Here is a 21,880-nt window from a genome sequence, read left to right as displayed (position 1 = left end):
TCACAGCATCCCATTAAATTCCAGTGCAAGAAGAAACTGGGACAGGAGGGTGATTTTCATATTCTTTTACCTTGAAGGATTTTTTGTGTTTGAGCTGCTCCTGTCTTTTAACACCTTACACTTGACAACAAATATGTGTGGCAGTGACATCCCTGTCTGGGGTGATACAGCCCAGGTACAAAAAAAAAAAAGCATTAAGTTTAACATTGTACTGTTTAAAGCAAAGAGTTTCTTGCCTGCTCAAAACCCAAACTGAAACCATTCAACCTCTTAAATTTATTTCACAGTCCTTTTTATTCCCCCAAAGAATTCTTTCTCAGAAAAACATTTGAATTTTCAGCTCTAGTTGGACCAGAAGAGCAATCCTTGCACTTGCATGGCCTCAGTTTGCATTTTCCAAGAGTGGCAATCAAGGTTATCTGTTGCATTGCACAAAACCTGCAGGACACAGATCACTTGCACTTCAGCCACTGCCCTGACAACATCAATCTTTGGCATTCTGGGACATGCAGAGGTAATTTTGGTTAATCTGCTGTGTCTGGGTTTCTAGACATCAAAAAATCCTGGCCAAACTATTAAATTCCATTCTTTCTCCCTTGTGTGAGCAGCATTTCTGAGTGACCAAGGGAAGATATATCAAGAAAAGCTGTTGGAGAAAAACTGTAGTCTTAGGAGTAGAGTCAATAAATATTTTGTTTCTTGAAAAGCTGCTGATTGACTGATTAAAAGCTCAAGGGGAGCAGATTTATCTACCTGCATCAGTTCCAGCAGTAGGACAAAATCCTGTGCCACATGGTCCAGTGTTGAGTAAACCCATTGTGTTGTGCCTCCTCAAATAAAGACTATTTTAAGCAGTCACTGATGGCTCTAATTACAATAATCCAGCTAAAATTTGAGGCACTTGCCTGCAGACAGGAGCCTTGTTGCAGACAAAATGCTGCTTGAGAAAGCCCTGTAGGTTTGGCAAGTGCCACTTTGGAGCTACAGGAGCCCGGGGCTCCTGGAAGTTGGGGCCTGAGTAGAACCCTCCAGTTTCCCCCTGTGCTTGGACAACTGGATTGAATCCCCTCAAGGTGAGAGTCTGGATCCTCCCCCAGGCTTCTGTGTTCACTGCAGAAGTGACCTTGGAGCAGCTGAAGTGGCAGCCAAAGAAGCTACGAAGCATAATGAAGTTATGGAGATATGAGTGGATGTAGCTGCCTTTCCCCTTCCCCAAGGAGAGCAGAGAGGAGACCCCAGAGAGACCCAGGAGCTCAGATTCCCAACAGGTGAGCTGTCAGCAGAAAGTCTCTGCAAGTAAGCTATTTGCAATTTAAATGGATTGAAATAAAAGACAAAAGGCAGGAGGAACTGGTCAGCAAAAAGATAATTTGTTAAGTTCCTTCTTAAGAAAAAAAGTTACTTGACCTAAGTGCTGCCATCCCTTAATTCAACATATCCCCTTCACAATACCTGTTCCACACAAAGCCACATGAATCCTGATATCTCATTTACTCTGCTGAGTGGCAAAAATCCCTCTAAAACATTTTGCTTCCCTCACATCACTTTCCTCACTTGCTCATGGCCCTTTGCAATGTTTCTGTGTCCCTGCAGCTGCTGTGGCAGAGAGATGGAGCAGTTTCCCTCATCATCAGTGTCTATTCACCATCCCCTCCTAGGCCATCACTGAAGCTGAATTTCTCCACAGCTCCAGCCATACAAACCTGGACCTGGATTTTCACCAGGATTTTCAATCCAGAAAGAAAAAAAAAAAGCTGACACAAAGCAGGAAGGGTGAGTTTTCTCACCATGGCAGCTGTGTGAAGTAGGATTTGGTTGAGTGATGGAGGCTCTTAGTTCTCTTGAGGATGATGCACGGAATACTCAGGAACCAAAATCTCTCACCACCAAGAAAAGTACAACCAGCATTAGAACCCTTTGTACCAGACATCTTTTCCTGAAATAGGGATGTGGACCTCGTTTTAATAAAGGTGGTTCTCAGCTTCCATAATTTCCAGTGAGATAGATACCCAGTGTGCACAGAAGATAAAATGGTTTATGAAATGGGTCAGCTTGTGGACAGTTAACACATCTGGAGAAGGGAATGAGGACAGCACAGGCAGCAGGGCATTAGGGGGAAGAAAAACTATTGGGGTGCAGAGGAAGCAAATGGGAAAAGGACTGTCTGAGATACATTTGCAGTTGGCCAAGTTATATATTTGAATGAGCAATTGGTGGAAATTTTATGAGGCACTGTGAATTCAATTACTTTTGAGATGTTTTAAACACATGATACAGAATGCCTTTAGAATGGAACTCCTAAAATCTAAAGGTAGTGGTAGTGAGGGACATGCAATGTTTTCTTTTTAACCATTTGTTTAAAAAGCTGCCAGTTAATGTGGAAAATCCAGTCAGTGTGGAAGAGGCTTCCTTACATGTAAGAAGTGATTCTTGAGGGCCTTCAGAGAGAAAGATCAGAAGCTAAAAGGCTGCAAAGCACAAGCCAGTGTGTGCTGATTTCTCATTCTGAAGTTGTCTCATGTCATATCCAAGGAGAAGGAGAGTCACAGCCAACTCTTGGATTCAGGAGGCTGCTGGAATTGGACCCAAAGCCCTGCCTGTGATGCCCCAGAGGTGCAGAGTTACCTGTTGGTGGGGCATGTGTCACCTTGTGGGGACACAGAAAGGACCTGAGCACAGGGAATGAAAGGACAAGTAGCTGGAAAAGAGGAATATTCCCACTTCCAGACCAGGACAGTATAACTTATTTTTCCCTCATTCTCCAGTTTGCCTATAGTGCTGATAAGGATTTTTAAATATTACAAAGCTGACAAAAAAAGACCAAAAACCTGGGGATGATGTTTCTGCTGTTTGATCTTGCTGTTTGGGTGGGGGTCTAGGTGATGTTTGATCTCCTGGTGTAACTGAGACAAATTATTCTTATCTGTTGAGGCTGGTAGTGCAGGGGAGAAAAATACACATCAGCTCCTTGTCTGGAAGATGTGGAATTAAATGCACTCACATTTACAGCCTCTGACTTCATTAGTGAATTATTGTATAATGAACTGGAATATAGTAACCCTCCTATACTCTTCCATGGCTAATGCCATGCTAATATCTCATCCATAGGCTTGTTTTACAGTGTAGCCAACCCATCCCTACAACAGGCAGCAGCCTGGTCCCCCTTGGGTTCAATGTGAGCTGGCCTGGACGCTGAAAGTGGAACTGGAAGGAAACACAGTGATGGTTGTGCTGGAGGGAAGCGTTCGACCATTTCATTAGCCCTGCTAATGGCTCAAACGAAGACCTTAATAGCACAATCAATAATGCAGCCTGTGATCAGTTTGTTAGCCAGCCTCAAATGCTTTGCTTTTAATAGGGGGACTCCCAGAAGGATCATGAAGTGTTACTTGCAAGCAGTAATTCAAGGTGCATGGAAAGTATGACTTTGGATCCTACTTTGCATTCTTGTGACAAGCATAGTCACTGCCCTGTCTCCTTAGAGTGCTGCTGGATATCTCACCCCAGGAGTCTCAAAGTTCTCTGTCTCTCATCAGCCTAGCATTTCTGAACAAATTATTTGGATATTCATTCCTGTTCTTAATTCTCTTGCAAGAAAAGTGCAAGTCTTGTCCACACGTAAGGCAGAGCTGATGGTAAAGGCTAAACCTTTACAAAATAATTACTAAAGAGAAAAGAAATTCTTTATTGTGAGGGAACAGGTTGCCCAGAGAAGCCTCATTCCTGGAGATTTTAAAGTCCAGGGTGAGAAAGCTGGTCCAGTGGGTGTCATAGCTGTCTGTGGCAGTGGGGATGGAACTGGGTGATCTTTAAGGTCCCTTCCAACCCAAACCACTCTGTAACTCTATGATTCTGTGATGGGACCCCACATTCAGCTCTAGTATTTTTTCACAGGTTCTCTCAACTCTGCCTTTTCTTCAGGTCCAAATCTGAGGCTGTGCAGCTGTGACATGATTGCACCAAGTACAACCTTTCACAGCCTCCATGGAGCTCATCAGCTCTGTTCAGCTGTGTCTCCTCAGGATCCTATCTGCCCAGAAAACCCCATGAAGACACCTCCAAAACTGGCTCTGCCCCTTTGTTTTCCTTCTCCCCTTTTACTCTTCCTTTCTTTCTCTCCTTCTCTTTGCAAAAGTTTCTCACTTAACTGAAAAAAAAGCTGCCAGACACCTGCTTGGGTGCAAAGGCACTCTTGAAACAAAACATCTTGAAATTAGTCCAAATCCTGTGTGCACAAAGCAATGCTTCCCTCTTTGAAGGCACTCTGCTCAAAGGAAGGTGGGCAAGGAGAACCTGAATGGCAATATTAAACATTATAGTTTATGGTGGATGCAAAACAGCAGAACCCTTTTTTTTCTTTTTTTCCTTTTTCCTTTTTTTTTTTTTTGGTGCTCTTTCATTTGTAAGAAATATAAATTCCCCCTTTCTGCTTTACTGGTTAGAATTTAATTTTATCTTCTGACTTTGACACTTATTAGCTTTCCACTTATTAGGTTGGCTGTGAAATTTTTCATTGTTTATGGGGTTTTTATTATTATTTAAAAGATTGGGGTGCGTGGAGTTTTCATTGTCACATTAAACACACTGAGTAAATACAGCCCCTGAGACAGGAGATTTTATCTGGGAAGCTCAGATGAAATTCCATGGCTGGCTGGCAGTCGCTCAGGTGAGCCCTCTCTGCCAGAGTACAATAGCAAAGGATATTCTTCCTTCCCTTTACCTTCTCTTCATTATGCATGGGAAGGAAGGGAGCTGGAGCAAAGCAGGGTCATCTTGGCATTGCATTTATTCCACTGCAATGACTTCACTGAGCACAAGTAACACAGCATTCCCTGTGAGCACAACACTTAGCACTGAGATTACACCAGGGGTAAAACGTTGTACGTGACCTGCTCCAGGATGCAGCCACTTGCTAAGTCAGCTAATTTCTTTCCCTTGTCCTTCCACTGCAGAAGAGCATGTAAGAAATGAATTGAGATTATGCAGTTTCCTACCCAGAAGTCTTCATTGATGCTGGCATCAGCTGAGAGAGCCTGGAGTTAATGTACCCGGGCAGCAGGGCAGCTCTCTAAAGGACGTGCTCTGTTCTCTGGGGCAGAAGTTGGAAGGGGAAAAGCAGATTCAGACTTGTCTGTCAGTGCAGCCTTCATGTGGTTCATGATTAAAGCAAACACACTGCTTTCAGGAAGAACTGAACCATGGAGGACTGTGGGTGGTCGGGGCAGAGTGGGGGTAACGCACTCAGCACGTCCTGAGGGCACGGAAAGGAGTCTGGCATCCTGTGGAAAAGCATCAGGTTTGGAATAAGGGAATCAGTGAGAGGGATTAAATACAGGGTGTGTCAGGGCATGGGAATGGCTCAGGGTTACACTTAGCATCACTGTAAGTGCTGTGCTCAATTCCAGAAAGGGCTGGAGCTCCAGGGGCAATGGCAGAGAGGTGAGAGGTAAAGCTCAGGCACTCACCAGCACTGGAGCAGGCTGCCCAGGGAAACAGTGGAGACAGCATCCTGGAGATATTCAAAAGGTGCATAGATGTGATGGCTCTGGCACTATTAATGGTTGAACTCAATGATCTTAGAGAGCTTTTCCAAACTTAGTGATTCTATTCTATTCTATTCTATTCTATTCTATTCTATTCTATTCTATTCTATTCTATTCTATTCTATTCTATTCTATTCTATTCTATTCTATGAGCTTAATTCTTTATTACAGACAGATATTATTATTCAGAACATGTCAGGGCTTCAAAGCAAGGTATATGGTACTGACTCCTCCCTCAAGCCCCCCTCCCAGACAGTGCTAAATGGTTTTCACATGAAAGAAAACTGGCTTTGCCAGACTTCCATCCCTTCCATCCCTTTCCTTTTGTGTTTTGCCAAAACCCACAACCACACAGCCAAAAAGACGGGAACTGAACTGGTTCCATGGCCCCTACCTGAATTCAACAAAATGCAAAATAATTTGGATGGGAAATAATGTCTGTGTGATGGATCATGAATAATGTCATCAGAGGAATGAGGTGATGGTGGAGACAGAAGGGTACCAAGATTTTGCTTCCTGGTTCTTATCTCTCACAGAACACGCTTTGGTTGTTTTCTTAACAGGAACTGGCAAAGCTCAACTCATTAATGCCTTAATCAGGATTGTAATCCAAAGATTCATTATAATGATATGTAGGAGTGGAGCCAGAGGAGGCCACAAAGGTGACTGGAGCGATGAAACACCTTTCCTGTGAGGACAGAGTCGGGGTTGTTCAGGCTGGAGAAGAAAAGGCTCCAGGGAGACCTAGAGCATTTTTCAGTTCCCACCGAGGCCTTAGACAGATGGGGTCAGACATTTTAGCAGGGAATGTTGTGACAGGACAAGGGATAATGGTTTTACATTGAAGGAGAGTTGATTTTAGATGTAAGGAAGAAGGTTTTTTTACAATGAGGGTGGTGAAACGCTGGCACACGTTGCTCAGAGAAGGTGTGGATGCCCCACCCCTGGGAGTGTTCAAGGCCAGGCCAGACAGGGCTCTGAGGAACCTGATGAAGTCGAAGGTACCTCATCTGATCTTTGCTCCACGTCTGTCATCCAGCAGGGACATCCCTCTGCAGCTGGGACATGAATCTGCAGCTGCTTGGGGCAGTTCTGTCACTCTTGAACCATGCTGACCTTTTCACTCCTGGATCTATTCTGAAGATGTTTGCATCACATTTTGTTTTAATTCAGTGCTCAGGCAAGGTGGGAGACAGTTCTGAGGAAGAGACACTTTGTGACAATACTATTATAATTTTACTTGTGCACATTTTCCCCTTCTGCTAGATTGGTTTTCACTCCAGCTATATTTCTTTGAACGTGACAGATTTTTTTCTTCTCTGTGTTTTCTTTTTGGTCCTATCCTCAGTTTAAAAGCAAGGTCATCAATAATTTTAGATGAAATGCACTTGCTGTAACACTTCAGGATAACATGGTTTGAATATTTTGATTGATTTACGTCTATAAAAAACAAACTGCATCAGCTGTTTGTGTGTAGAAACCTTTGTTTTCTTTAAAGGTACGAGCCTTGTGCCTCATTAGTCTTCCCAACCTTTCCTTTTGGTACCTGTTGTGTTTCACACATTTTTATAAGCTGTCTGCCTCTAATAAATGAAATTATACTTCAGCTGTAAAGTGTTCCCATAAGCAATCAAAGAAATGCTGCCTTGTAGTCTCTGAGAATAAGCACCATCAGTACCATTGTCACATCATCAGGACATAGCTCAGCCTGGTTGTTAGTTCTGTGCCACTCTGACAGCTTGGGTGGTGCAGCATCTCTCAAAAACCAGTGCTGGAGTAATCAAAGAACGGAGGATCAGCACATACCAGCCTATGGTGTCTGGCACTGCAATATTCTGGCTGATTTTTAGAAGGGTGACTTGGTTCTGCACAAGCTCTTGATTGATTATATTCAAGGATCAGAAGCCAAAATTAAATGAATTAGAAGAGGAAATCACACACAGGTTTGTTGTCATGACTGGGAGCTATCAGTGTGCGTTACCAGGTCTGTGACAGCATCTTCAGGGAGCTCCAGGGAAGTTCAGCCAAACCTCCTGTAGGATCCACAGGCAGGTAGAAACTTGTTTTCTTTTGCTCTCATTCCTTGTTACAAAAAGAGAGAATTGAAATGATTTTGTTTTTTCCTGGGACACCCTCACATCAAATAGAAGATGAATGAGGCTGTGCACATGTTCTGGTGAGCTCATTTCTTGCACTTATGGTACAAGCCAGGGGAAGAAGATGGGCCAGCAGCTCGTGACATACAACATCATTTTAATTCAAATGAAAGCTGGCTGACAGCTCCCCGTTTTTCTAGCACTGATGGCAATTTTGAATTCCTGTGGGTTTTATGCAACTCTCCCAAGTTCATGGCAACATTCACTAGCAAAGTTTGGGATCTGGCACCCTTTACTTCCTTGAGCTTGCACATCCAATGCTGAACGTGTACAGACAGCCATCTGCTGTTAACATAGAAAGGTTTAGTTTGAAATATACCCCCAGGACCACTGAGTTAAACCATTGATCCAACCCTTCCAGGTCCACTAAAAAACCACGTCCTGAAGTGCAACATTCAGACATTATTGAATATTTCCAAGAGCAGTGATCCCACCACTTCCCTGGACAGCCTGTTCCAATGCTTGACAACCCTTTCAGTGAAGTAATTTATTTTTAAAAATCCAGCCTAAAATTCCTCTGGTGCAACTTGAAGCCGTTTCTTCTTGCCTTGCCACCTATTCCTCTTGTCCTACCCTGGTTCCAGTCCCTGCAGCTGTGAGGGTGAGATATCCATGACAGATACATTCCAGCTCAGAGCTGAGGGCACCGCTGGGTCTGAGTGGAATCAGCCCTGTGAGACCCAAAAAGCAGAACACCAGGTAAGGACAGAGCAAGGATGTTGCTCGGGGCAAGACTAAGCACAGCACAAAGTTGTCTTTAATATTTCAGTAGCTTCTCAGCTTTTCATTCACTTCAGCTGAGTGATCCTTAATTACAGACTTTTTTTTTTTTCTTTTTGACTTTTTTCTTTTCAAATGGGGATGAGGCAGAAAGGAAATCAGCATTCAGAACTCCTCTCTACTTACATGCACATCACATTTGCAAAAATGAACATTGTGTTTGGTTCAGTTGGATCAACTTTGTAGGCAGATTATTTAGTAATTAAACCAGATATATATCTTGGAGGCAAAAGGGAAAATCCCACTGACTCCAGTTTACCCATTTGTAACCATCCTAGGAAGCAGCAAAGCATAAGAAAGCTTTTATTATTTATGTGTATTTTTATATACATATATATATATATATGGAAAGCAGATAGCAATTCCTTCATTTCCCCACTCTCCCTTTCTGCTTGGAAGCCTATTTACAAACACACAGTCAAAATCCTGTTCTGAAATGGGTGATTGTGTTCATTGTTCCAGAACACATAATAGCAGAAGCAAATGGGAATGCTGAGGCAGTAATAGCTTAAGTTGTTCAAACAGGAGGAGCAGGGAAAGCAGCAAATAATTGCCACAGCCTAAAGGCTGCAGAGTCTCCAAAATCACCAAAAATTTCACTCTGCGAGTCTTCCACACTTGTTGAGCTGGTGTAATGTCCTGGCTATGTCATCAGGATCTGAGATTTAGCCACAATTCCTAATACCTGGGTTAGATGCTCCTAAATTCTGCACCAAAATTCATCAAATTCTGGTTTTATGGTGACTGAATTGGGAGGTCCCTCCATGTGTACAGTGGTCAGCCAGGGTCATCTGCTGGATTTATTTAGGGAAAGAACAGCCAAAGCCTGGTGAACTGGCTTCAGGAAACAGGTATTTACTGTGTCCCTCCTGCAGGGACTGTGACAAGCCAGGACAGGGTATAGAGGCCAGGCAGAATGGGAAAAATACCATTTCTTGCAGGGCTTGAAAGGAGCAGAGTTATCACAGGAAGAGACAGGAAAAGAAATAAATCTTCAGCTCACTGCTAAGACACAAATAGATGGTTACCCCCACCCTGGAGCCCCTGGGCTGGAAGTCAAACCTCAGTATAGTCTGTAGAGGACATAAATTTGTCCCAATCTCCTATCTCCTCAACACAGCCATCCATAGCCCTTTATTGTTTTGTCCAGCCTGGTTCCCAGGAGAGCACAGTCTCTCACAGGTCATCCCCACACCAGACCTGTCAGGACACTTCAGATACTTCCAAGACATCTCAAGTGATGTCAGAGGAGCCCCCTTTTTAATTTGTTTGTTTGTTTTTCCATCCCTTTTCCTCCTCATTTTGTTTTCCCCATATCAGTGGAACAAGCTCAAGCCTCTCAGAGCTACCTGGTCAAACCCACTCACATGTTTTGGCTTCCTGGAGTTATTCAGAGATTCCTGAACAAAGGAAAACCATCAGGACACAAATTTTGTGCTGATCCATCTCCCCCAGCAGAGCAATTAGAAACAGAATTGTGAAAGAGCAATATTATTTTAAAAACACAGCACAACCTCTGATATGAAACACGGCCAAGAATGGACTTGTCAAACACTATTAGTTTTCCATTTTGTTTTTCAATAAAAGAGGGAAAGAAGGAGTGTTTGAAAGCAAGGAAGCCTTTTCTAAAGTCAAAATACTCTGTCTGATTATGCTTAGGGATCAAGAAACTAACAATGATCAAAGAGGGTAATTGTCATTAAAAAGTTAATTGTCATTAAAAAGTTAATAGGGATAAAAATATCACAATATTAATTTTTTTGGCTTTTTTCCCCTCCAGAAATAAAACCATAATTTTTCAGCATATGAACATATAATTCTCATCACTGATTGCCTTTCTTTAGAATCAGAAACACAAAAAAAAAAAAAAAAAAAGGAATATTCTTCAATTAATCCCATTTTTGCCAAAACTTACCTTATTGGGTCAGATTTACAGATTGCACAAGGTGGTTAGTTCAGTTACAGCAGGGAAAGAGTAATTCTGAGAACTAATTAAATATGCTGGTATGCAGATGGCTAATTGGATTAATAATTACCTTGCATATGTAAAAAGAGGTTTTATGTTTGCACAGGCAATTTTTTATCAGGATTCTCCTGGGATAAAAAAAATAATGCTAATAAATGATTGTTTCAAATAGTAAAATGATTTTGCCTTGGTTTTGACTAAACTTTAGAGGAAAAAGCTTTCTGCTCCCATCAGAAGGTAATTTAAATAACAAAAAGATTTCACTTTCTTTTTTTTTTTTTCTGTACACTCACCTAGAGCCACTCTAGGGAAGAGAGAAAAGCAAAGCATGTTGTAATCTGCAGAAATCAGAAGACAATGGAAAAATCTGTTTTTAAGCATTTTTGGGGGGTGGGAACAAATTGCCATGGCAACTCTCTAAACGGATATGTCTTCAAGGAAATCATGCTGTTCTCTTGAAAAGTGAGATGCATAATACAGCAAGCACTTGAAAGTTATCTTTGGAAGGCATGTGTACAGGAAAATCAGAAATATTTTATAAATTCAAACTTATGAAACATTCATGCTGATTCACTAATGTTTCACACGGCAATTATTCCACCCAAAGGCAGGAGCTGAATAACCTTGCCATGTATATGTGCATTTTTAAGAGTGTTTTGTGGCTGGGCTGATCTGATCTATCAGCACCTTCCCTCTGCTTTGCAAGCACTCAGAGCTCCTTGCCATCAATATATAAGTTGCTGCTAACTCAGATGGTTGTTAAATCAGAGCCTGAAATATTTAACCCATTTCTTAAACCCTTTCTTTTCCTGACAGCCTGTGTCAGTCAACATTTCCTTACCAGCAGCATCAGCGGCATCAGTGTGCTGCAGAGTGGGATGAGAGGGGAGGATTTGACCTAATAACTTTTCTTGGAAAAGCTGTTCCTCCTATTTTAAATCAGTCAGATGGTTTGAGGCATCTGGTCACACTCAGAATTATATTTTGCTCACAGAATTGAAGGATTCTCATTCTGGCAGAAAAACTTAAGGGACTTACCTCGAGATTTAGGCTAAATGATCTTTAAGGTGCCTTCCAACCCTAACTGTTCTATGATTCCCTGACCCTGTTAAAAACAAGAGGAGGATTTTCTGTGCCGTGGGTTATTTAGTTCCTAAGCTTCTGGCCTGGAACAGTAATAAAATAAACAAGACATTAACTAATATAAAGTGAAAAACAAATCATGGCATCTATTTGCATCCTTGAGACGGAGTTGTCTTCGTGCTTCTTGGCTCCTGACAACTCCTGGGTTTTTCTTCCACAAGGATGAACCATTTTAATTAATGCAACCCAAATGGCTTGCTTTATGTAAACCAGATAGAAAAACAAAATATGTCCTGACTGAAACCAAAATCAGCATCTTGCCCACGTGCACGTGCACCAGTTGAACTGAGGTAATTTAAAATTGTCACCTCAGATTCACATTTTAGGCAGAGGAGCTCTGAGGGTGGCAGTCACATTGCCAGGCCTGGGTGCTTAAATTTAAGGTGTCAGGACAACTATCACATCTAAAAGGCAACAAATGGATGGAACAATTCACTAATGTGTCCCTGAAGGTCTCCTCCATGTGTCAGTCTCCTGTACCTCAGGGAGCTGAGGCAGAGGCCACTGTGCCAAGTCAGGGCAATTAGTTGTGATTTCAAATACGAGGAGCAGATTGTGAACAACTCAGTGGTTTTCTCTCCCACGTGTCTCTGCCTGGTATCCTTCAGTGACTCAGTTGTCTGCTCAGCAGCTGTTCTTGGAAGGAGAATGATCACGGCAGCCAGAAGAAGGAATCCCATTTGGCAGGTGGATCACTTGGTGGGAATGGCTGGGACTGAGAGGGCTGGCTGCAGAACAGGGACACAGCTCATCTTGGCTAAGCTCTCTCATGATATTTTCTCTTTTTTTTTTTTTTTTTTTTTTTGAGAAGCAAGTAAATATTTTGACAATTTCTAGCACAATCTGGCCCTCAAGAGACATTGAAATAGAAAAAAATTACTGCTGATGACACAAAAAGACCAGAATACCTATCAGGGGTAATAATTGCTGTATCTGAGGAATGCCTAAAACCAGATCCAGAATTCACAGCTTGAACAAAGGCTCAGAAAGGAATCTGGTTTGAAAGCCCATCATCCAGTGCTGTGGAATATCCCTGTGGTCAGTTTGGGTCACCTGTCCCAGCTATGCTCCCTCCCAATTTCTTTTGTGAACCTGGCAGAGCATGAGACAGGGGAGAAAAATATCCTTGCCTCAGGAAAAACACAACTTAGCAAAAACCCAAACCATCATTGTGTCACCATTCCCATCCTGAATCCAAAACACAGCACTGCAACAGCTGCTGACAAGAAATTAACTGTACCTGAGCTGAAAACAGGACTGGGATATTAGAAGGTCTCTTCCAACCCAAACTATTCTATGATTCCATCCATTTTCATATAGCTGGGGGAGGTTAAGGTTGCTTAATGCTGTGGAACAGCAAAGCCAGGCCTAGGTCAGGGCAGCCTCCTGCTGCTCCTCCTGCTGTGTCTCAGGACTGCTTTCTAAGCAGATTTAATTTGCTGTGGTCACGCTCTGAGCTGGCCAAAAGCTGTGCAGCTGATCTGGCACAGCCTGCTCCCAGCAGAGCCTGCCACCTTCTGTCACCCCTCTCACGTGGGGCTGTCCAAGGCTGAAATGACCCTACGTGCAGTGGTGGCCACGTGTTGTGACCCCACAGCACTGCTGAGGTCCCTCCAGCCATGGAGAATCACTCTGTGCATGTGTGTGAGCAGCAAAAAACACCCTGGGTGAGGGAGGAGATGCTCTGAGTGCTCTGGACCATTCAGATGGACTTTGGTGTCCTTTTACCTGGTCCCAGGTGATGCCTCCATCAAGGTTAATGCTTTTAGAGCTTCTTCCAGCAAGAGGGTATCAGCTCCATGGGGCAACTTTCAGGTGGGTTTACATGAACAAGGGTCTCACCCCACTTGTGTTTAATGGGAGAGAAATCAGCAGGATTCAGGAATTTTCCCCTAGCCATGAGATTTTTTTTATATTTTTTTTTTACATTATGTCATTTCAGCGATTAAAAGCTCATTTGTACCTGCCCACAGCTTTCCTCTACAAAAATGTGACTTTTGTGTACATGCTAAAGGAGTGTTAAAAATATTCCCCAGGAAGTCCTCCTACATATATTTTAGGAGTTTTCTAGGATAGCAAGGACAGGACAAATCTGTGTCAGTAATCCTGGCAGAGGCAAGGCAGAGATAAAGGTGTTAAATGGCCAAAGAAATTGTATAATTCAGTGGCATTTCTTCTGATAAAGCAGTGTTTAATCTGACAGCCACAGGAACTGGGGTGTGACATGAGCATGAGGCCAGGAAATGTAAAATGAAGTAATCACCCTGAAGAAGGAAATACTTTGAATAACACATGATGCTGGAAATCTTCAATGCAGCATTGGATACTGTTGTTCAGTGCCTCATTCCAGCCATTTGCCATTAATTTAAATATTCTTGAGAGAATTTAGGGCAAAAAATGTCTTAACAATGACTGCAGCAGCATGAATATTCTTGCTAGACAATCTCACCATCAGACTCAAGAGTTATGGAATTTGATGTGAACATTTTTAACAGGGATGATTTTAAAATGATGGAAAAGTTGAGGGGAGGAGAAAGGTTTTGTGTAGGTCAATATCATGAATGGGATCAAAACAGACCAAGAGCTTTTAAAGAATGGCACTGGTTTAAAATGAGAGTCACTGGAGGAAGGACTCTGAGACAACCAAAGGAAAGACAGTATCTTGTAATGTGGGGAGAGGGGATTTTGACCCTACAGATACTTGAAAATAAATTATTTTGCAACAAATAAAAGTGAGGCAAGGTCGTAAGTGCAAGACTCAAAATCCAGGTGCTTTAATTTAATTTCTGAAAATGCATTGGAATAACTAAACAATATCCTCCAGTTCTCCCACTGAAAGTGTCCCAGGGGCAACCTTTAGCACAAATAAGAGGAGGTTTGATAAGCAGGCCATCATATTAGCATTAATGTATCTTTATCCTTATTCCACAAGGACCAAGTTGAAGCAGAGAGAAGAACATAGTAAATAAAAATAATAAAGACAGGCTGATGCTCTCTTTTGAGCTGGATTTCTTTTATCTAACATTAGCCATCTGAAAATGAGGCATCTGGCTTTGTGCAGACATCTGGACTCTCTCAATAGTCAGTAGAGAGAAGCAGCTCCAGAGGTGATCCATCACAGCTCTTTACAGAGCATGGATTGCCCTGGGAAGCTCCACCAGCTGCAGAAAGAACCTGGATAACAAGTTTAGCATGGAGACCCACCTGTTCACAGGCAGGAACCAGCCAAGAAAAGTCTCATCCTTGCTTGCAGTGACTAAAACAGGTCGTGGGTAATATTGTTCCAATGCATGATCTTCCCAAAGCTGAAATAATGTCATTATTGCTGATGACAGACAAGGAGATGGAGAGTTATTACAGAACAGGTGAAAGTCAGAAAGGTGATTTCAATGGCTCTGCTCATACTAAAGATGATCCCAGCTTTTCATTCCTCACTAAGCTTCTGGGAAGGCCAGAACCCAAATATCTGGTGTCTAAACCCCAAAATTTGGGTCCTCAGCTGAATTCCCTGCCCTTACTGAGGAGCTGGCATGGAAGGAAGGGAAGGAAGGCAAGGAAGGCAAGGAAGGCAAGGAAGGCAAGGAAGGGATTTCTGTGTGTTCAGTGTGCATCTAACAATGTTCCATGAGAAAGTGTGCCACTGTGGGTGACACAAAATGCCTCCCTTGCCTTGGGGATGCAGGGAAAATGCAAAGACCCTTGCAGGGAAGTACCTCCCTGCAGTCATCAGGCCTTGGATTAAGGCCTTCATCCTCAAAAATTTCTCCTCCCTCCAACTGAGCACACTTACCATGATTTCCAAGTGAGACAGACTACAGTGCCTTTATAATTTTATTTTTTACCATGGGCAGGTACAAGGGTGTCTCTCCAGGAGAAGGTGTGTCTCTCTTTATGCCCTGTTAAGACTCCACACTTGCCAAGCTATTTAAAAAGAAGCAGAGGGGAGAAAAAAATTTTTTTAAAAAAAATGCAGAGGTAGACTTCGTACCCCTGATCTCAGCTATTTTTCCTTGCAGACCATCTTGGAGTACTATGTTACTGAACCTCCCTGTTTAATGACCCTTCTAATGCACTGCTATCAGGTAGTGCCATCTGTATTTGAGCAAATGTGCTCACTCGTCTGTTTACTCAGCATAAATTATCTTTATTTAAAGTTTAATGGAAGTTACATCTATTTGGACATCTGTACTTAACTGATTACTGGCCACGTTGGGCCGCCTGGTGGTTCTGCATGAACTTGCCAGCTGCTCTGAAATGATAAGAGCCTGACATATGCTAAGAGCCAGCAACAATCACAGTCAGGGTGTATTTTTTTTTCTTCTTTTTTCTTCTTTTTTTTTTNTTTTTTTTTTTTTTTTTTTTTTTTTTTTTTTTTTTTTTTTTTTTTTTTTTTTTTTTTTTTTTACTATTTCTGAGCTGGCAGTTAATAGCAGCAAAAAGAAATCCACCCACTTCCCCAGCTGCCTCCTCCACCCCCATGCGTGTCTCTGCTGTCAATCCAAAACTTCTCAGAAGCACATTAAAAATATATATATATTCCCCCTCCACCCCGCCTCAGGAGTGAGTGAAGTTCTTTGTACATACCATTAAATCCACGTGCAGTTTGTTCCCTGTTTCATGCGGTGAAACACTCCTGGCCGTGGGAAGCCAGAGCCCACCTCGGTTCATCAGCACCTGCAGCAGATTTGGAAAGTTGCTGCCATCTATAGATAGGTGTGAGGATTTGCTGGCACGGTTAGGGAAACGAGACAGCACCAGGATTCCGGGAAAAGAATCATGGAATCACTGTGTAATTAGGGTTGGGAAAGACCTCTAAGATCACCGAGTCCAGCCATCAATTTAACGCTGCCAGGTCCAGCACTAAAGCAGCGCTGAGCTGCACCAACAATCTTGGAGCTCTGCTTCTGGTCTCGTCCTCTGTGCCTTTCCTCCTGTTCCTGCTGTTTGCTACACTGCCAGCTTAACTGTGTCTTCAAAGATACAGCTTATCTGGGAAGACCATGGCCTGGAAATGCTAGTTTTTAACTAATTAAAAGCTTATTTGTGAATGCAGATGTGAACCTGATGTCAGCTGCTGCAGTGGATTTACTCTGGTTAACAGTGTTTTGCAGGTAGTCATGACTATTGTGCAAGAACAATTAATTTGGCCCTTGTGATCCACGAAATGCTGACTGTGGTTGGATCTCTGCTGTAGGAAGAGTGTTGTAGACCTCTCAATTTCCATCCCATCCCACACACCTGGGGTTGATGCAATAGTGCAGACTGCCCTAAATTCAGCTCTCTGCATAGAGATATCGTTATTGTTTGGGGTGTTCCAACCCTGGTATGCCATAGTCTACAAAGTATAAGAAAAAGATTGTTTATGAAGAGCTTCCTTACTTTCTCTGTGAGTTTTCAGGGTTACTTTATTCCTTTCATTTCTCTCAGTGTGAGGTGATTAATTTCTACCAAAACCCTTTGGTGCAGATTCAGCCCTGGAGAAAACATCTGTCAGCTCCAATTTGTTGTGGGTATCTATTGGCCTTCATGACTGGATTTTACTTAGACCCCAAAGATGGTCCTATTTAAATGGTGGTCCATGGAGCTTCCTGGAAGCAGAACTGGATTTTTGAATGTGAACTCCTAAAATACCGTTGTAAAGCTTCATATTTAATCAGTTGATTGAGTCTCAGTGAAAACTATCAGCAATCTACTCTCAAAAATCAGGAGAGTCATAGGTATAGTTAGAGTGGGTTTGAAGAGTTTAGTATCAGACACCCATGTCTGAAAATCTTACTGGAGTGGAAAGGATGCAAACCAGCCTGTGCCTGCTGGAAGCAAAGAGGCCAGTGGTTTTCAGCTGCAAAACAGTTGAAGGGTGAAAAACCTTGTTTTTCTGAGGTCAAACCAAACTCTACTTTGTGGGCTCTGACCTGTAGGATCTGGGCTGTGCCTGAAGAAACACCAGGTGTGGTCTTTGAAAAGAAGGGATGGAGCATCATGGATTGATGGAAGAGGAATCATTGGGTTTTTATCTGGGCTCAAGGGCTCTTCCCCTCTTGGACAGCCCCATGTAGAGTGGTGGGACTCAGGACAATTTCCACCACACATCTCCAAAAATCCTCCTCCTTGGCTCCCACAGGGAAGTCATGGATGTGCCTCCTCCACAGACACATAAAGACTCTGGTCTGAGACAGAAAAGATCAGGAAATCTTCCCATTCTTCTTCCGTGCCTTAAATTGAGGAAGAAAATTTGTCACTGGTGCCTCTTAGTCCATCACTTCCCATTGCAGCTGCCTTTGTCTTCTTTAGCCTTTCTGGTGTGAGACAAATTTATGGATGACGTGTGGTGGCTCCTCTCCTGCTGCTGACACAGAGAATTACTTTTATTTACTGTCACGGTTACATTGCCATATGTTGTGTTTTCACCACATGGCTCAGTGTAGTGATAGATATGTTTGCAACCTGAGGACTGGATGTCTGCAAATGGACCTTTATATTCCATGTTTGTGTATGGAAGCCTGATGTCTCCGTTCTAATTTTTCATCACCACAGCAGAGCTGGTGCAATACAAGCACAGCCAGCCTGGCTGCACAGGAAAATACAAAACAGACCTAGAAAATATGGGGCGTGTGGGACCTGTGGTTCGTAGAAGGAGCAGAACATTATTTGATCCATGTGGTTCAGAGCACCTGAAGTTCTGTGCATTTGTTGGAGGCAATTTTGGGTCCTGTGCTTTGCATGAGGTCATCTGGTTAATCATTGGCATCAAGTTCTTGAGTGCTGCTCTGTCAGCAGCAATTCTTCTGCATTACAGCAGCAGGAATTAGATGTAAATCAAGCTGTTAGTACATTTTTTTTTTTTCCTGAACTAAACACAGGGGATTAGATTAACTGTAGCCCTAAACTCCAAACAACTTGTACCTCTGCTTTGGTTTTAGTGCTTTAGTTGACATGACAGCTCATTCTTAAAAAGCTTGAATGAAGAATTTTTTGTCTCTCTAACATTTGCTTATTTAAAAAATTAATTAAACAGTGATCTCTTCCCCCAGCACTAAATCACACAGAGCTCAGAGACTCAAGGAGAAAAACCTTACAACTTGGAGCTACTACAAAACCACTCTACAAATAAATCTGCTCTTTAAGGCAGGCGTATTTGCCAGGGAGAAAATATTTTTGCTATCACAGAAAATAATTTATTATTCTTAAAGTATTCAAAACTTAAGAGCTCCTAAGTAACATTAATAGCTTAAAGGTTATGATATTTTTCCTCTTATTTTTACTCCTAATGCTCCTGCTCTTTCACTTCTTTTTCTTTCTGTGAACTTGTCTATTATAAAAAGTAGCCCAAGTTTCTCACACGTTCAGTTGTCTCCAGGGGACCAGGAGCTCTCAGACCAAATTACCCTTTTACCACCGCCAGAGCCACCCTCCTGTCTCCTGAGAATTGCAGCCACAGCTCAGGAAATGACAGCCAGAGTTTCTGGGCCATGGATTAGAAATAATCTGCTCCTGGGTGGTGCTGCAGAGGTCACCACACTGATGGCCACTGGTGGCCGCGGTCCTGGGCGGGCGCGAGGATCGGTCACCGGCAGGGCCCGTGACCCACAGCCGCTTTCTCCAGCCCCTGTTTCTGCTGTGGGTCTGTCCTGTTTGTCCTCTTCCATTGTGCTGTGCACTGGGGTCCTTCTTTGCTCAGTGGAGGGAAGGATATGAACTTTTTGAGATCCAAGGAGGGAACTTGCAAGGTAAAAACCCCGCGAGTGAGTAACCAAAAATACAAACTTAGCCCAGTACAGCTCAGAATCAAGAAAACCCCTTAAAAACAAGTTGAAAAAAAAATAAATCTCAATTTTACATTTCCATTTTGCATTATGTTTGCATACAAAAGCCTGAGATCACAAGCACTTAACTGGGTAGGTGATTTTCTTTTTCCAGACAGATTTATCAATCTGTGTGAAGATGACTCAAGAGCACATGGAAAAAACACCTTAAGGACTAGACCATCATTACAGTATGTGGAATCTGGGAGTTAATGAAAGTTTACAAAATATTTTGAGATCTTAAGAGGTGTGCCACATCTAGCCAAAAGGTATTATTAATGTGTCACACGCAGAGCAACTAAACATTCCTGTAAAATACAGAATGCACAACAATGGAGAACGAAAAGCACCAGATCGTTGACAGAGCAACAAATATTGAATTTGTTGACAATAAAACTGGGGAAAGAGAAAGATTAGGAACACTTAAAAATGTCTAAATCATGAAAAGTGCTAATTTATTGCTGGTAGTAGCCTCTTTGAGAAGGAATGTTGCCAAACAATCCAGCAGCAGCGTAAATCATGCGGAGCACAACTCTTTGGGAAATGGCAGGTGCTCACGTAGCTGACAAACACACAGAATGAAAACAAACCCCTGAATGACTACTTATTCGACTTTTTTAAGATTACAAAAGCAAGTACCTGGCCTGGAATATTAACTTGATAAGGAGCCTTTATGTGGTTTACCTGTCATATAAATAATGGATTGTTTCCCTTTACATGGCTTTTTTTGGTTTATTAGCGGCTTCCATTAGACAACAGCTATATTCCCAGGGATCTGCAGGGATTTGCCTTCACTAACAGCACAGCCTTCATCTTTTTCCCTTTTAAATTAGATTTTGATCCTGGTTCACTTTCTTCTGGCAGTGAGAAGGAGACAGGATCTGTCCCTGTGGGAACAAACCTGTCTGCCATGGGAAAATCACCTCACAGCACTCAGCTGTGCCCTGATTTAGCAACTCATGCACCAAATAAAGCTGCAAAGTCACCAGCCCCAAGCAAACTGGAAGTGATGGGAGGTGGGCAGGGAAGATGCACAGCTACCTGTACAGAATTGGGAAGATGAAGTATTTCCATACAAGCAATGACTTTCTGTTCATATTCCTTTTCCTGGTTTGTCCACATCTAAACTCAGAAGATCAGCAGCTCTGGAGCACATCACCATTGTCCCTCCTGAAATCTTGGCTTCAGTGAAATGTGGACATAGAAAAGACAAACTTCAGTTATTCAGTTAAAACAAGCCAATTGAATGGGAATTATTTCTTAGTCACCAGCAAGGTGCTATATTTTGGCAAACCTGACAGAAGTGATCTTTGCAGCCTCTCAGAGTGCTATTTTAATGACTTATCCGATGCAGTTAAGAAATACTTGGAAAATTAATGTGTAAAGTAGCTAAACTGTGATACAAAGCACATTTTTAACAGGGTGATTATCTGGTACTTTCCTCCGGGTAATGTTTTTGCAAATTTTTCATCCAAATCCTGCTCAGTGCCATTGCAACAGGACAGTAAACTTTCACTATAAAGCAGAGAATTTTAACTCTATTTAATAGGACCTCTGTAATTTTTCCATAAACGTTTCAGTGTGCCAAGTCAGTAAGAAACTTGGCAAAGCCTGGCTTAGTTGGGCTTTGCTTTGTCTTAGTCATACATTGAATTCTGCAGTCCTTAACCAGGATAGAGCCTTAAACGCCATTAAATGGAAGTTACACCACAACATTTTATACCAGGTGAGAGTCAATCCTTGGACTTGACTCCAGGCTTCTTTTGCTCCTGTCCTACTCTAATTAGAAACCAATTTATTTGAAGATCTACTCCAGGTTACAAATTAGTCCTAATTTAATTTGGACCTAGTCCAAATTAAAAGCCAATTGGCTTGTAAACCTAGTCCAGGTTACAAACCTTCACAATAGTAATGAAACCAGAGTTACTTATTCACATTGGTGCTGAAGCCACCTGGCCTTGCTCCTCAGCTTGCTGGAAGGGGAAGAGCCCTGTCCATCACCAACTAGTGGGGACCATAATCAGAGTCATTAGACTCAAATGACAGGTTCCACTTGAAAGGAACAGAAATGCTGTTCTTTGTGTTAAATTAGTGGCTGCAGCTACAGTTAAAAGCCCATTGGTTCCACAGCAGACAGGAACAATCATCTCACAATGGAGAAAATGAAACCCTTGGCTGGGTGTCAAGGTTTTAAGTGCAAATCCACGCTTACCCTTCACCGAGCTTGGTTGTGCCACCCTCTCCTGCCCTCGTGGCTCTGACCCCCCAGCTGAAGCTTAGCAACAGCAGTGAGGGGAGCCATGTACATCCCCCAAGGATGATAATTTTCTTCCTCTCCATGGTTTGGGTGATCCATCTGCTGGGTCAGTTGTCCCCTCTGGGGTCACTCTGACCTACAATTTACTACACGTGGAACAGATGTTGCAGCTGTGTCTGGCAGTGGAACCAGAGATGATCTTTTCCCAAGCCAGGAAGACTGGAAGGTGAAGA

This window comes from Parus major, chromosome 1A, assembly GCF_001522545.3.
Source record: "Parus major isolate Abel chromosome 1A, Parus_major1.1, whole genome shotgun sequence".
NCBI classification, from domain to species: domain Eukaryota; kingdom Metazoa; phylum Chordata; class Aves; order Passeriformes; family Paridae; genus Parus; species Parus major.
Note: the sequence above shows the minus strand (reverse complement) of the source record.